Source organism: Clinocottus analis, unplaced genomic scaffold, assembly GCF_023055335.1.
Source record: "Clinocottus analis isolate CAN_PGR_092001 unplaced genomic scaffold, fCliAna1.0.p SCAF_20, whole genome shotgun sequence".
Lineage (NCBI taxonomy): Eukaryota > Metazoa > Chordata > Actinopteri > Perciformes > Cottidae > Clinocottus > Clinocottus analis.
In genome coordinates this window covers 9005774-9017005 of record NW_027175932.1, presented here as the reverse complement: position 1 = coordinate 9017005, position 11232 = coordinate 9005774, and positions in this window count along the sequence as shown.

Here is an 11232-nt window from a genome sequence, read left to right as displayed (position 1 = left end):
CTCTGCCGAATGGGTTTTCAGTCTGTGATCAACGGCGCTGATGATAATGGCATTGTTCATTAAACACACACGGTTTCACAAATGAGGGATTTGACTTCTATCTGTATCGGCCAGCGTTAATGTGCCTGTGTTGTAATTGGCCTGGATTAGTCAGCGGTTTGTCAAGTGTGAATACAGTCCAGTTGCCCTCGCCTCCCCTCGGCAGATGGATCTGAGACAAAGATTTGGTCACATGGTTTCCCTCCACTCTGTTCTGCAGTACACCCACACCAGCACAAAGTGGGCTTGGAGAGGAAAATATGCAAGTGAATTGGAGTCTCACTGTGCTTTCTCAGGTTTAACAAATCAGCATCTGTTGGCCAGTCCGCAAGCCAAAAACCCACTGACTCCCAACCTTGATAACAGAGAGGAGGAAGGAAGGAGGCTGAGGGCTAGGAATTAGAGAGGTTTCATCACAGTGCTGAAATGTTATACACTGAAAGGTGAGACGCAGCATTACAACTGGTCAAGCAAACAAATTGTCCAAAAGAACTGTAAATTTAGCATGTTGATATTTTTTGGATTGACATTAGCTTGACATTTGATATTTAAGGCAATTTTAACGATACTGCGGTTTATTTTTTACTTTGCATTTAGTGATAACTAGCAAACGTGAGCATGCTAAAAAGCCAAGCTAAAATAAGAAACATCTTACATGCTACTATGTTCGCGTTGCCACTGCGAGCATAGTAGCATGCTGACGTTAGCATTAAGCGTAAAAGCAGCGGCGAGCACAACCTCACGGAGCTGCTAGCTTGGCACGCGATCCTGCACGGTGACGGCAACCAGGTGAGCAGATTCAGTGTGACAGTGTCACACAAATATTGCATGTTGTCTTTTATGAGGCGACGAAAAGAAAAATATAGTCGCATAAGGTCAATACCGGTTTCCCCCCGCAGTTGTCCCGACACCATTGTTACGCAAACCTTCACAGGAAATGCTGTTCGCCTGATCATCCGAAGTGTGATAACTGAGAAACAAGTGACTCATATTCAGAGAATCGAGACGGAGAATTGACTAAGTGTCAACACTCGTCTTGGTGTGAAGAGGGTTGGAGACATTTTCAGGGAATGTTGGGGAACGGTAAGTGTATTTGTCTGGCAGGAACCAAACGACTGGAACACATAATCTGTAAAACAAATGACCAAAGGAAAATTGTTTATTGCGAGAGGCATAGACACAAATGTGTGTGCAAATGTTGTGAAAATGCTGCTGGAGATGTGTCATCCACAACTAGTGGCAGCATTAGGTTGAGGACACCTTCTGTGCACTCACTGATGATTCACTTCTCGGAGTGTAGCTTCACAGAAGATACTTACAGTGCTCATCATCAGCTCTCTGTCTCTCTCTATCGTGCTTTCTCTCCGTCATTGTGTCACTCGGGCCATTTTCTGTGTCACTCTCTTTCTCACTCGCATCTCTCCCTCTCGCTCCATCTTTAATATGGCACACATACACATACGCTTACACAATGTCAAGGTGAGCGAGTTGAGCACTTTCATGCATCATTAGAGCAGTGATAACAACACAGACATGAAGAGAAAGAGACGCCTGATTGGCCTGAAAATGACTTCTGAAATGAATTAACCGCAATAGATTATTATTGAGGAAATGTCCTGTGGCTGTGTGTACAGTAAGCACCTATTTGAAGTGTGAGGAAAGGTGCACGAGTGTAAGCAGGCCTTTACTGCTCAGTTCAGATATATTGCTGATACCCCTTGTTCACATTACTTTTTACATGTGGCCACTATAAAATGATTCCAGTGTGAACTGATCACAATCCTGAGCTGACCAGGACAGAACAAACACTAAGTCGTCACATGCGGCACCACGCTCTCGTACGAAAGTCAACATGGCGCCCACTGAAGTTGACATGGAGTGGAGGTCAACAAGATGATGATGAGGACAAGGATGTGGCGAAAGACAGACCCCTCTTTTACTCTGGTGTTGTGTGGAGCAGCTGCTCCGTCTGTGCGGAGGTGTGTGTGTTCGATAGAGCATCCACACTATTGATGTGTAATGTAGTTGCAAAGCTGGTGTGATGGGATCATGCAGGCTGTTCTCACCGTAGATATACCTGCGGTAAATAAATCACTCAGGGCATGATGAGAAATGCCGGGCTGTAGCAAGATCAGAGAGCTGATTGGCTCTTCGATTTGACAACAAACACTGCGTTTTGTAAAAAATATAATTTTCTGTGTCATAGTAATACTTAAAACTAGATTGTTGGCTTTTAATCTTAGGTTTAATCGATTGATAATAATAAAGCATATTTACACAACACATCAAAACGAGTAGCAATGTGTTTCACAGGCTTTTAAAAAGAACTGCTTCTGCTGCCGTTCACTCTCATCCACTTTCCAGGCGAGGCGCAGTTCATCCCGCACGAGCGGATGAGAACAGAGACGTCGTTAGTGTTATTAGTAACCCCGGGGCAAGTCAAAGCGTCTGCTTTGAGAAAGGTCTATTGTTGCACAAATGCAAAACCTTATTAATATCATCACAGTGTAGTCATTCAGCTGTCAATGAATCAAACACATGACCCATGTTACACTCTGCCAAGTCAAGTGTTCTGCTGTCACATAAATTTGAGCAAAAAGCCATGGCGCAGCAATACTTGTACAAATGTGTCCTTACATCATTTTCACAGCCTATTTGATAAATTATGGCTTGGAAGTTGCATAACCTGATTGCATGCATAAAAAAAAGAAGAAGTTTGTTATATTTTTTATTTGAAATGGCAGTAAAGTCTTAATTTTCTGGTATTTTTGTTCATCATGTCTGTGGAAACAATCTGGCTTTCTGCTGTTTGAACCCCTGCATGCTCACGCAGCGGCTTCCAGTCGCCCTGAAAGACAGGCTACTATGGAGATTGGATTTGGGTTGACCTGTGCTTTGAATTTGCAATTTCTAATGTCTAAACATTTAATACAAATGAAGAAATTTGAGTTGCACTCCCAGATGCGAAAATCTCCAAAGAGAGGAATGGAGATGTTGAAGAAACGCAGTCTGGACACGTCCACGCTGTCCTGAGAAGAGGCCTAATTAAGCAACATAAGTGAAAACACCTGTGTGGGTGAGCGCAGTAAGCCATTGGCCCCAGTACTGTGAAGATGTAACCTCACGATGACATAACTATGGTGTGCATTTGCACTCTTTGGATGGAATGTTCTCTCAATTTATGGAATAAATGAATGTATTTATGTTTTAAAAATTGTCTGAATATACAGGAAAAGCTATTTTGTATTGAATATGTATTTAAAACGTGATGTTAAACCTTTCAGCATTATGGTAATAGCTGATCCTACGAACACAAAATGTCTCTGCCGGGCTTGATATTCTATATTTCCTGGGTAGAATAACTAAATGTTTATGTATTTCATGCCAGCCCTCCTGACTGGAGGGCCTGACAACCAAATATTCACCTCATTTGCACACTCGGGTATAACACACTGACAAGAATGTAATATCTAGAAATAACTGGCAAGCATTTGGGAAACACAGTAAATAACAGCTACCTGCTCAAAAACTACATTGGATGATAATAATATGTTCCATCAGCATGGGTCTGATCTTAAAGTACAACAGAAAATTAGATTTTAAATAGCTCTGATTTCCAAATGTGTGCTTTGCTTGAACCTTGCAGCTGAGATGCCAGCATGCAGTTACTTTTCAAAACAAGATTAATGTTAGTTGACTTATATCAAAGGACTTCAGTCCCCTTTGCTGAGTCTAAGTATTCCAACACATGCGCACTGTATAGTGCATGACTTTCCACTTTTTGGGTAAAGTCATTATAAACATCAAGATAAAAATGCTTACGGCTCTCAGGCTGTCCTTCCATCGTGCAGATTCAGAGGCAACGCTAAATAAGGTTATTAGTCTTAGCAACAAGCTACTGAGTGTAAATATTTCAAAAGAGGACCCACATTTTAAAGCCATATCACTATTTATAGCTGCTGTCTGATACAGAACTTAGCAATCGTTTGCAGATAACAAACTTTAGTCCACTCCTTTTCGGGACAGAATTATTGCAAAGAAACAAAAGCCATCAGTGCCACTGTTGTTATCATTTTAGCTTTACGTAATACTCTTCAATGGTATGCTTTCGTGCTGGTATGATATGCATAATTTAAAGGCTCACATGTGACCGTTGTGCAACCTCCTTTTCTCTGAGTCACCAGCCCATCAGAAAAATGCTCAGATGTGCTGTCAGAGCCATTTTGACAAATTGTCCTGAGTCATTCTCTTTTCCAAGCTACGAGTGGCATTAGAAAAGGGATGCCAATCGAGAGAGAGAGAGAGACGGAGAGAGGGAGAGAGGGAGAGAAAGAGAGAAAGAAAGAGAGAGACTCTTGTCGAGCTGTCGCCAGGGCAACCTTCTATCACGGAAAAACCTTTCCTGAAACAGCTGTTGTGATCTCGTGTGATTAAGCATGTGGTTTAGTCATCGTGAGCTCTTAGCCTAATAACAAGAGATGGAGGGAATACAAAAAGGAGGAGGAGGAGAGTGAGGGAGAGGATGGAGAGAAAAGATTATTTTTTTGTGTGTGTGTGTCAACCGAGAGATCACTTCTCTTAGACTAGATTAGCAGAGCACTTGAAAGAGAACAGGGATTTTGCCAGAGAATGAGAGAATGAGAGAGATGGGGGCGTCTGGAAGAAATGAAAAGCAAAGAAATGAAAGAAAAATATATGACAAGGCCTGGAGCTATATGAGGATTTATTACAAGTCCAACTCCAGTGAGCAAATAAGAAACTGCAGTTAAAAAAGAATGCTTGGTGTATTACCTCACATACTGAAGGTACTTTGAATATTACATTCTACTATATTGCTGAGTCGGAGCATTCAGGAAAAGGCACAAACCAAATATGTGTCTGCATGAAAATTCCTTGGGGGGAGGGCTTTGAGAGAGAGAGAAGAGAGAGGGAAGAGGAGAGGAGAGGAGAGAGAGAGAGAGAGAGAGAGAGAGAGAGAGAGAGAGAGAGAGAGAGAGAGAGAGAGAGAGAGAGAGAGGTGACATTAATAGCCCACAGTGAAAAGTCTTTTCCAGAGAGGTTGGAGGGGGAAAACAGTAAAATCAAGCCTAGTCATTATTCAGCACTGTTTTGTTTCCCTCTTTCTCTCCGTATCTCCATTTCCCGGCAGAGCCATCACTGGCTTGCTTCATCTGCTGCAGAGTTCTCAGTCGTAAAAACAGCACAGTGTTTATTCACACCGGCTTTCTGTTTTTTTTTATTTTTTATTTTTTTTACGAGGAGCTTCCATTCCGTATAATGAACCAGCACCAGCGAGATTCACAAGTTTGTGGAGCGGTTGTATGAAAAAGGATAGTTTTCATTTTTGAATTTACGGACGAAACCTTTTCAATTGGACACAAATGGCAAAGAGCCCTGCAGCGGCCTCCAGTTGTTGGTTTCAAACATCAACGTGGGCACCGACTCAAATGGGCATCTAAAACTGTAAAAGTACAGAAATCAGTTTCCTGATTCGATGAATGAATTTGCTCCCGGTCTTTATCCAGGATCGCCTCTGCTTTGTTCTCAGAGCCACGGCGCTTTGCTTTGTATCCTTCCCTCCGTCTCCGCACTTTCCTGTAATTCACCAGCTGCATTAATAAAGGCAATGCATGACAAAAACAAACATTTTGATGCATTTCGATAGGAAAACGCACGGGTGTAAATAATGAAATTATCGATGACTCAATTCCACCTAACTGCCGTCTCGTTCTTTCAAAGCGAGTCCATCAGCACCCTGTTCTGTGGGTTTCAAATGGAAACTCCTTCACAGCCGCTCGGGGAAAAGCAGCGACGTAGCGACCAAAGCAAGCTAATCAAGGTTTACCTTGCCATCAGACAGCCGTTTCCAGAGGGGAAGTGAAGCCGTTAAATTGTTGTCTTCAAAGCAGCAGAGTTGCTGGTCGGCCATTGGATCGATGGGTTAGTTAGTTTGTGGGACTGAAGGGTCTGGAATCCACACAGCGCCGGTACTCGGGGAGACTATGATATATTTACAGTATATATAGTGTGATCATGTGAAACCTTTTCTTGGAGGATAGCAATTTGATCCTAAAACATTTATACTCTGACAACAATATGAATCTTCAGATTTAGGAACTCCATCGGGAGCCATCGTTAATGCTGTTAGAAACACCTGTGGTTTTCCCACTAAGACAAGAAAAAGTCCCCGCTGTGAAAAAGGCATGTTGTTTTAAAGTGTCCTTTGATGGAGCTAACACAAGTAATCAGTGTGATAAGTCATGTTGCTTTCACTTATTATCTTGACTCTGTAAAGTGATGTATTTGATTTTTCAATTAGTAGTTCAATTTATATTGAGTGAGGCGACCTTACTTTTCAACGAATGAGTTGCCCAAGCACATCTTCTCGGAAAGCATTTAAGATGCGCTATTGAGCAAAGCACGTCAAGTCATACATGTTGACACAGATCAAACGACACCTTGCCCATTGCATCGTTTGCATTTTGGGTCTCGCTTCCACAACTTTTGACTTCTCCAGCAAGGCCCATCGTTTGCTCCTCTGTGCTGTTTCATCTTCCCCACTGCCATCGCCCCTTCCATCATCCTTCATCCCAGTTTTTACTCTCCATTCCTGGCACCCGTCCGTTCCTCGCTCTCGTCTTCTTCATAGCCAGAAGGCCAGTGTTTGATAATGACATATCAATCTGTAATGTACTCTGGTCATGACTCACCCACAGATGGCTGGAAGAAATACACTTTTTCTCCCCCCGCAGTGCCCCAGTTACCAATAAAGAACTGTCCGAGGCTGTCAAGCTGTGCTCTTTCTTGTGGTGGGATATTGAAATTAGGTGATTTAGATGCAGTGGAGCAAGGGGCCGGAGCGCTGGCGACTCTCTCATAATTTGGAATGTGGGGCTTCTGATAAGTCATGATTTTATGCAGTGTTCAGGAAAAACACACACACACACACACACATGGAGGGAGCTGGATTTCCTGCTAGTGTGCATTAAAACTGTCCTCTTTTAGAAAAATGTCAAATCTGGCATTTGTTGCTCGGACCTTGTGAATTTGTTTCTCTAAATGTGTATGTTTTAAGTGCTGACTCTGACTACACCCGTGAAGGTATTTTCTGGGGAATATCTGGTGGGTGAAACAGGAAATAATCCCGACATCGGCAGAGATGGATGACTGCGATGCCGAGGAGTGTGTGTAGTAGGGGCTATCAAAAGGGAAATGAAGCATGATGGGAGGTGACGAAGCTCTGAAGAGAAGATTTAGTGACAGCAGGGAAGCAGGAAGCAGTAAAGCCCAGCTCTGATGTCGATAACGATGAGACGAAGATGAAGAGGAGGCTGAGAGGAAAAGACATTTTACTATCACCAATTTAGCATATTTCACGACCTTTTTTTTTCCAGTTTCAAAGCTGCTTTACAGACTAAAGTGCTCTGGAGCTGAAAGACAAGGACATGAATGCACACGGCACTGTTTGTGTTGAGACGTTGTTCTGATCTCGTCGGCATCAGAACTGACTGACTGCTAACGGTCATCTGGTCTCACTGATGTAACTGCTGCACAGATTCACACCATATTGTCATGCTATTATAATTACCTCGAAGAGCCAGAAGATTGTTTACTTGCTCGTGGGTGGGCTGACACTGTGGGAGTTGAACGAAATACGGCGACGAATCCATGCCATCCCTTGGAACCGGCCAGTCATGCAGCGACCCTGCTGCTGCACTGTACCTTCAACATGTTTATGTGGCGCTTGCATGGTTTTCCACGATGCATTTGCAGTGTCTTAGTTAACGTCCATCCATTTATTATGCTTAATCTCCTCTTTCCTGTTGTGCACATTCAAATTGTGATAAATAGACCAACTGTCCCAATGCAAATACACCAGCTGGTAGTCATAGACAAGCTACTACTGTGTGTAAGGCAACAATGCAAGTCAGCAATGCCGGTTGAGGCTCAGGAGTCATCAATCAACATTGTAGAGTGTAGGCTATTGTAAAAAAAAAACACACAAAAAACAAGCATGGTTAGATTTTTTTACAGTGTAGTACCAAAATGAAACATCTGTGACATTTGCTTTTTCGAAATTGATGGATGAAATCAAATGATGGGAGTTTTAATTTACTGTTTTGAAGCATTTCAGCTGTTCATTTTGTACACTTTATACACGCTTTTCCTCAGCAAATTGTGGGACGACGGCAATGTGGCACGCATGATAAGTGTGTTAGACGGAAGCAGCCGGATAGGGATTTGAACCTGGTTTTAATTTCCATATGCGATGATACATCTTCATTCAGTGGGAGGACAGGAAGTCTTGACTTGTTCATTCGGCGGAATTCAAAGACTTTGTTAACAACGACGGTGCACATACATTAAACATGTATGGAAATCAGCAAAAGCCAATGAATTACATTAGCAGAGGAAGATACAGGCCTCATTTGACACTCAGCATTACTGTTTCCTTCTGTACATGCAGGACAAGTTGGCTGAACCCCATTCTTACGCAACCCGTCTTTACACAACTCAATTTGTGGATAGCTTACATTAAATCTTTATTAGTCTGAAAGCTGTGTGTGTGTGTGTGTGTGCGGTGGACTGGGAGAGGCAGAGAGAAGGGGAGGCTAATGTTCCTGAGGATCTACTGCCTGCTTCAGACTGCAGAAGGCTGCATTAAGTTGCTCTCGGGGCCAACGCTCCGCAGTGATGTCGCTCGACCGGGCCGTAGCGGGCAAACTAACAAACAGAATGCGGGAGCCAGACCGCTTAGCTCCGACAGCCTGAGATCCTCCCGTCATTGGCTGCGAAGCTCCCGTTTAGCTTCAGGAACGATGTGGGCCGTATCACTGGAATCTCTCCCAGGCTACCAGCGATCACGTTGATGTCCTGAACTGGGGCATTTTGCAGTAAATGCGGCTCCAGTATGGCAGCCCTTTTCTTGTCACCTCGTTAAAGCTGATATATTTTCGAGCAAAAGGTTCACCGAGGGCGCAGGCTGACAGCGCTAATTGGTGGATTGTTTGTTCTGCAAGCATCCGTGATAATAGAAGTGAATTCAAAGAGGGGGGAGGGGGGAGAGACTGGTGGACGTGGGTTGAGACAAAAGCATATGTTACAATCTTGCCTGTCTGTAGGCTGCAATAAGCATGTTTGGGTTGTAGATTTCAGAGCCAGCTGAGAAGAACCTGGATATAAGAGATGCAGCAAATCTGCTCTCTCCGAATGTTTGCAGGGCAAAAGAAAACATACGGAATATGATAATGCGTATGTATTCTTAATGAAAATATGTATTACATTATCCACCATCGCACTGCGTATTGTTTTCAAAGGCTTGTGGTTGAATAAGCTGTACTATATCAAAGGCTTCAACAGTTTGGAAAATTCACCTGTTTGTTTTTTTTTAACGAGCGCTCGACCCCATTTACAGCCTTTATGCTAAGCTAGGCTATCTTGCTGGCACTCGTCGTACATCTAAAACACAGACTTGAAAGTGCTATCGATTAGTTCATCTTACACTCTGCAAAAACCGACATATTTCTCAAAATGTTGCACTATTCTTTCAAAGGCTTGAGTGAATTGAAAACGCAGAGAACAGCATTTACCGGTTTAGCTGTCAGTAGACAAGGAAAGAGAATCAGGGGCCATCATTGATTCCACAATGGTCTCAAGGTAAAAACAAAAAGAAAAAAAGGAAAAAGAAAGTTTTCGTGCTGTGTGGAAATTCATCTTCTTCCATGCCTGCAGGGATATGCCATCTCAGTCACATCTAGTTTTAGACTTTCTATTTGCTTCCGTGCCGGCCGCAGCCCCGGGGTTGAGGCAGAGGAAATAACTCAGCCCGAGTTCAGCAGAACAAAAAACATTTGGGTTAAAGTGACACTATGAAATTCTGTTGGCTCTGTGGCATAATACCACCACCAAACTACAAAGCTTGCAGCTCGCACGGCGAGGCCTTTTCTCTGAGAAGAAACCAAAAGAGGACGAGAAGAGGAAGGAGAGGGAGGGAGGCATTTCCTTAAAAGCTTTGAATCCATTTTTTTTCTTCTTCATCCCTCGGCAATGTAGTATATAGATGGTTCATTTCCAGAAAATCTGAATAATGGGTTTGGACAGCATCTATTGAGAGTGCACTGGAGGCTATGAGTCCACCAAACTCAATTATCAACTATTCAGAAAATGTTCCGTATCAGGAATACTGATAGTAGGGAACAGGATGGAAATGGTGACAAATCTTTTTTAGCTGGCTTCCTTTCCAACAATTCTGTGTGAGCAACATGTGGGACTGACACTGTGTTATGTGGCTGTTAAAACACACACACACACACACACACACACACACACACAGAACCTGCCAGAGATTGGAAGTGAAATCAAAATCTCACCCCTCATTTTGGCTACAGATACACGTCCTCACTTCTTCCTTTTTTCTCGGCAGCCGATTGATTTGTTTTTCCGAGCAGAAGCATCATTGACTCTACAACTCTTCCACGGAGGGTAGTGCCTCCGATGTGATTTTACTGATTCGCGACCAGCGACTGTTTTGCTCAGGAGTGTGATGTGTGTCGGTGCATGTGCATGCGCAGGTGCCTTTTTATGTATTGAGTGATTCGGTTAGCATCGGGGTTGCGTCTTCAAACAGTGGGCCTTGCGAAACATGTATTCCCCGTTGTGCTTGGATGTCATTATAGAACAGCGGTCGCAGATTGTTCTGATGAGCCTGAGGATACTGTGTTGTCTGCTGATGAGCTGCGGCGAATGCCGACGAGGCTCCAGCTCAAGAAGCTATCGGCTCATTTTGGAAAATGAATCGATGAAGGCTCACCGTTTGATATTCCTGAAATGTGAAGGATCCTGTTGGAAAGGGCTTAAACATCACGTTCAATGTGGTTTGAGTATAAAACATATGTTGAGATCTACTTTATTTTTATGGATTATACTCTATTTCACAAGAATATACCGACCAGCTACGTTCTGCTGTTGAGTGTAAACATGTCAAACGGCTGGAACAACTGAAAAATATGAATTGACATTTTCAGATCTTGTATTTAGTTACGGGTTGTTATGGATTCCTAACTCTAAATTATTCCCCAACATGAAGGTATACATTCTGTCTCAAAGCCTTAAAGCCGAGCAAAGCAACTGAAATGTGTGACAGGACAGCATACGGCAAGATACAGGAATTGCTACTCATGGTGATGAAACAAA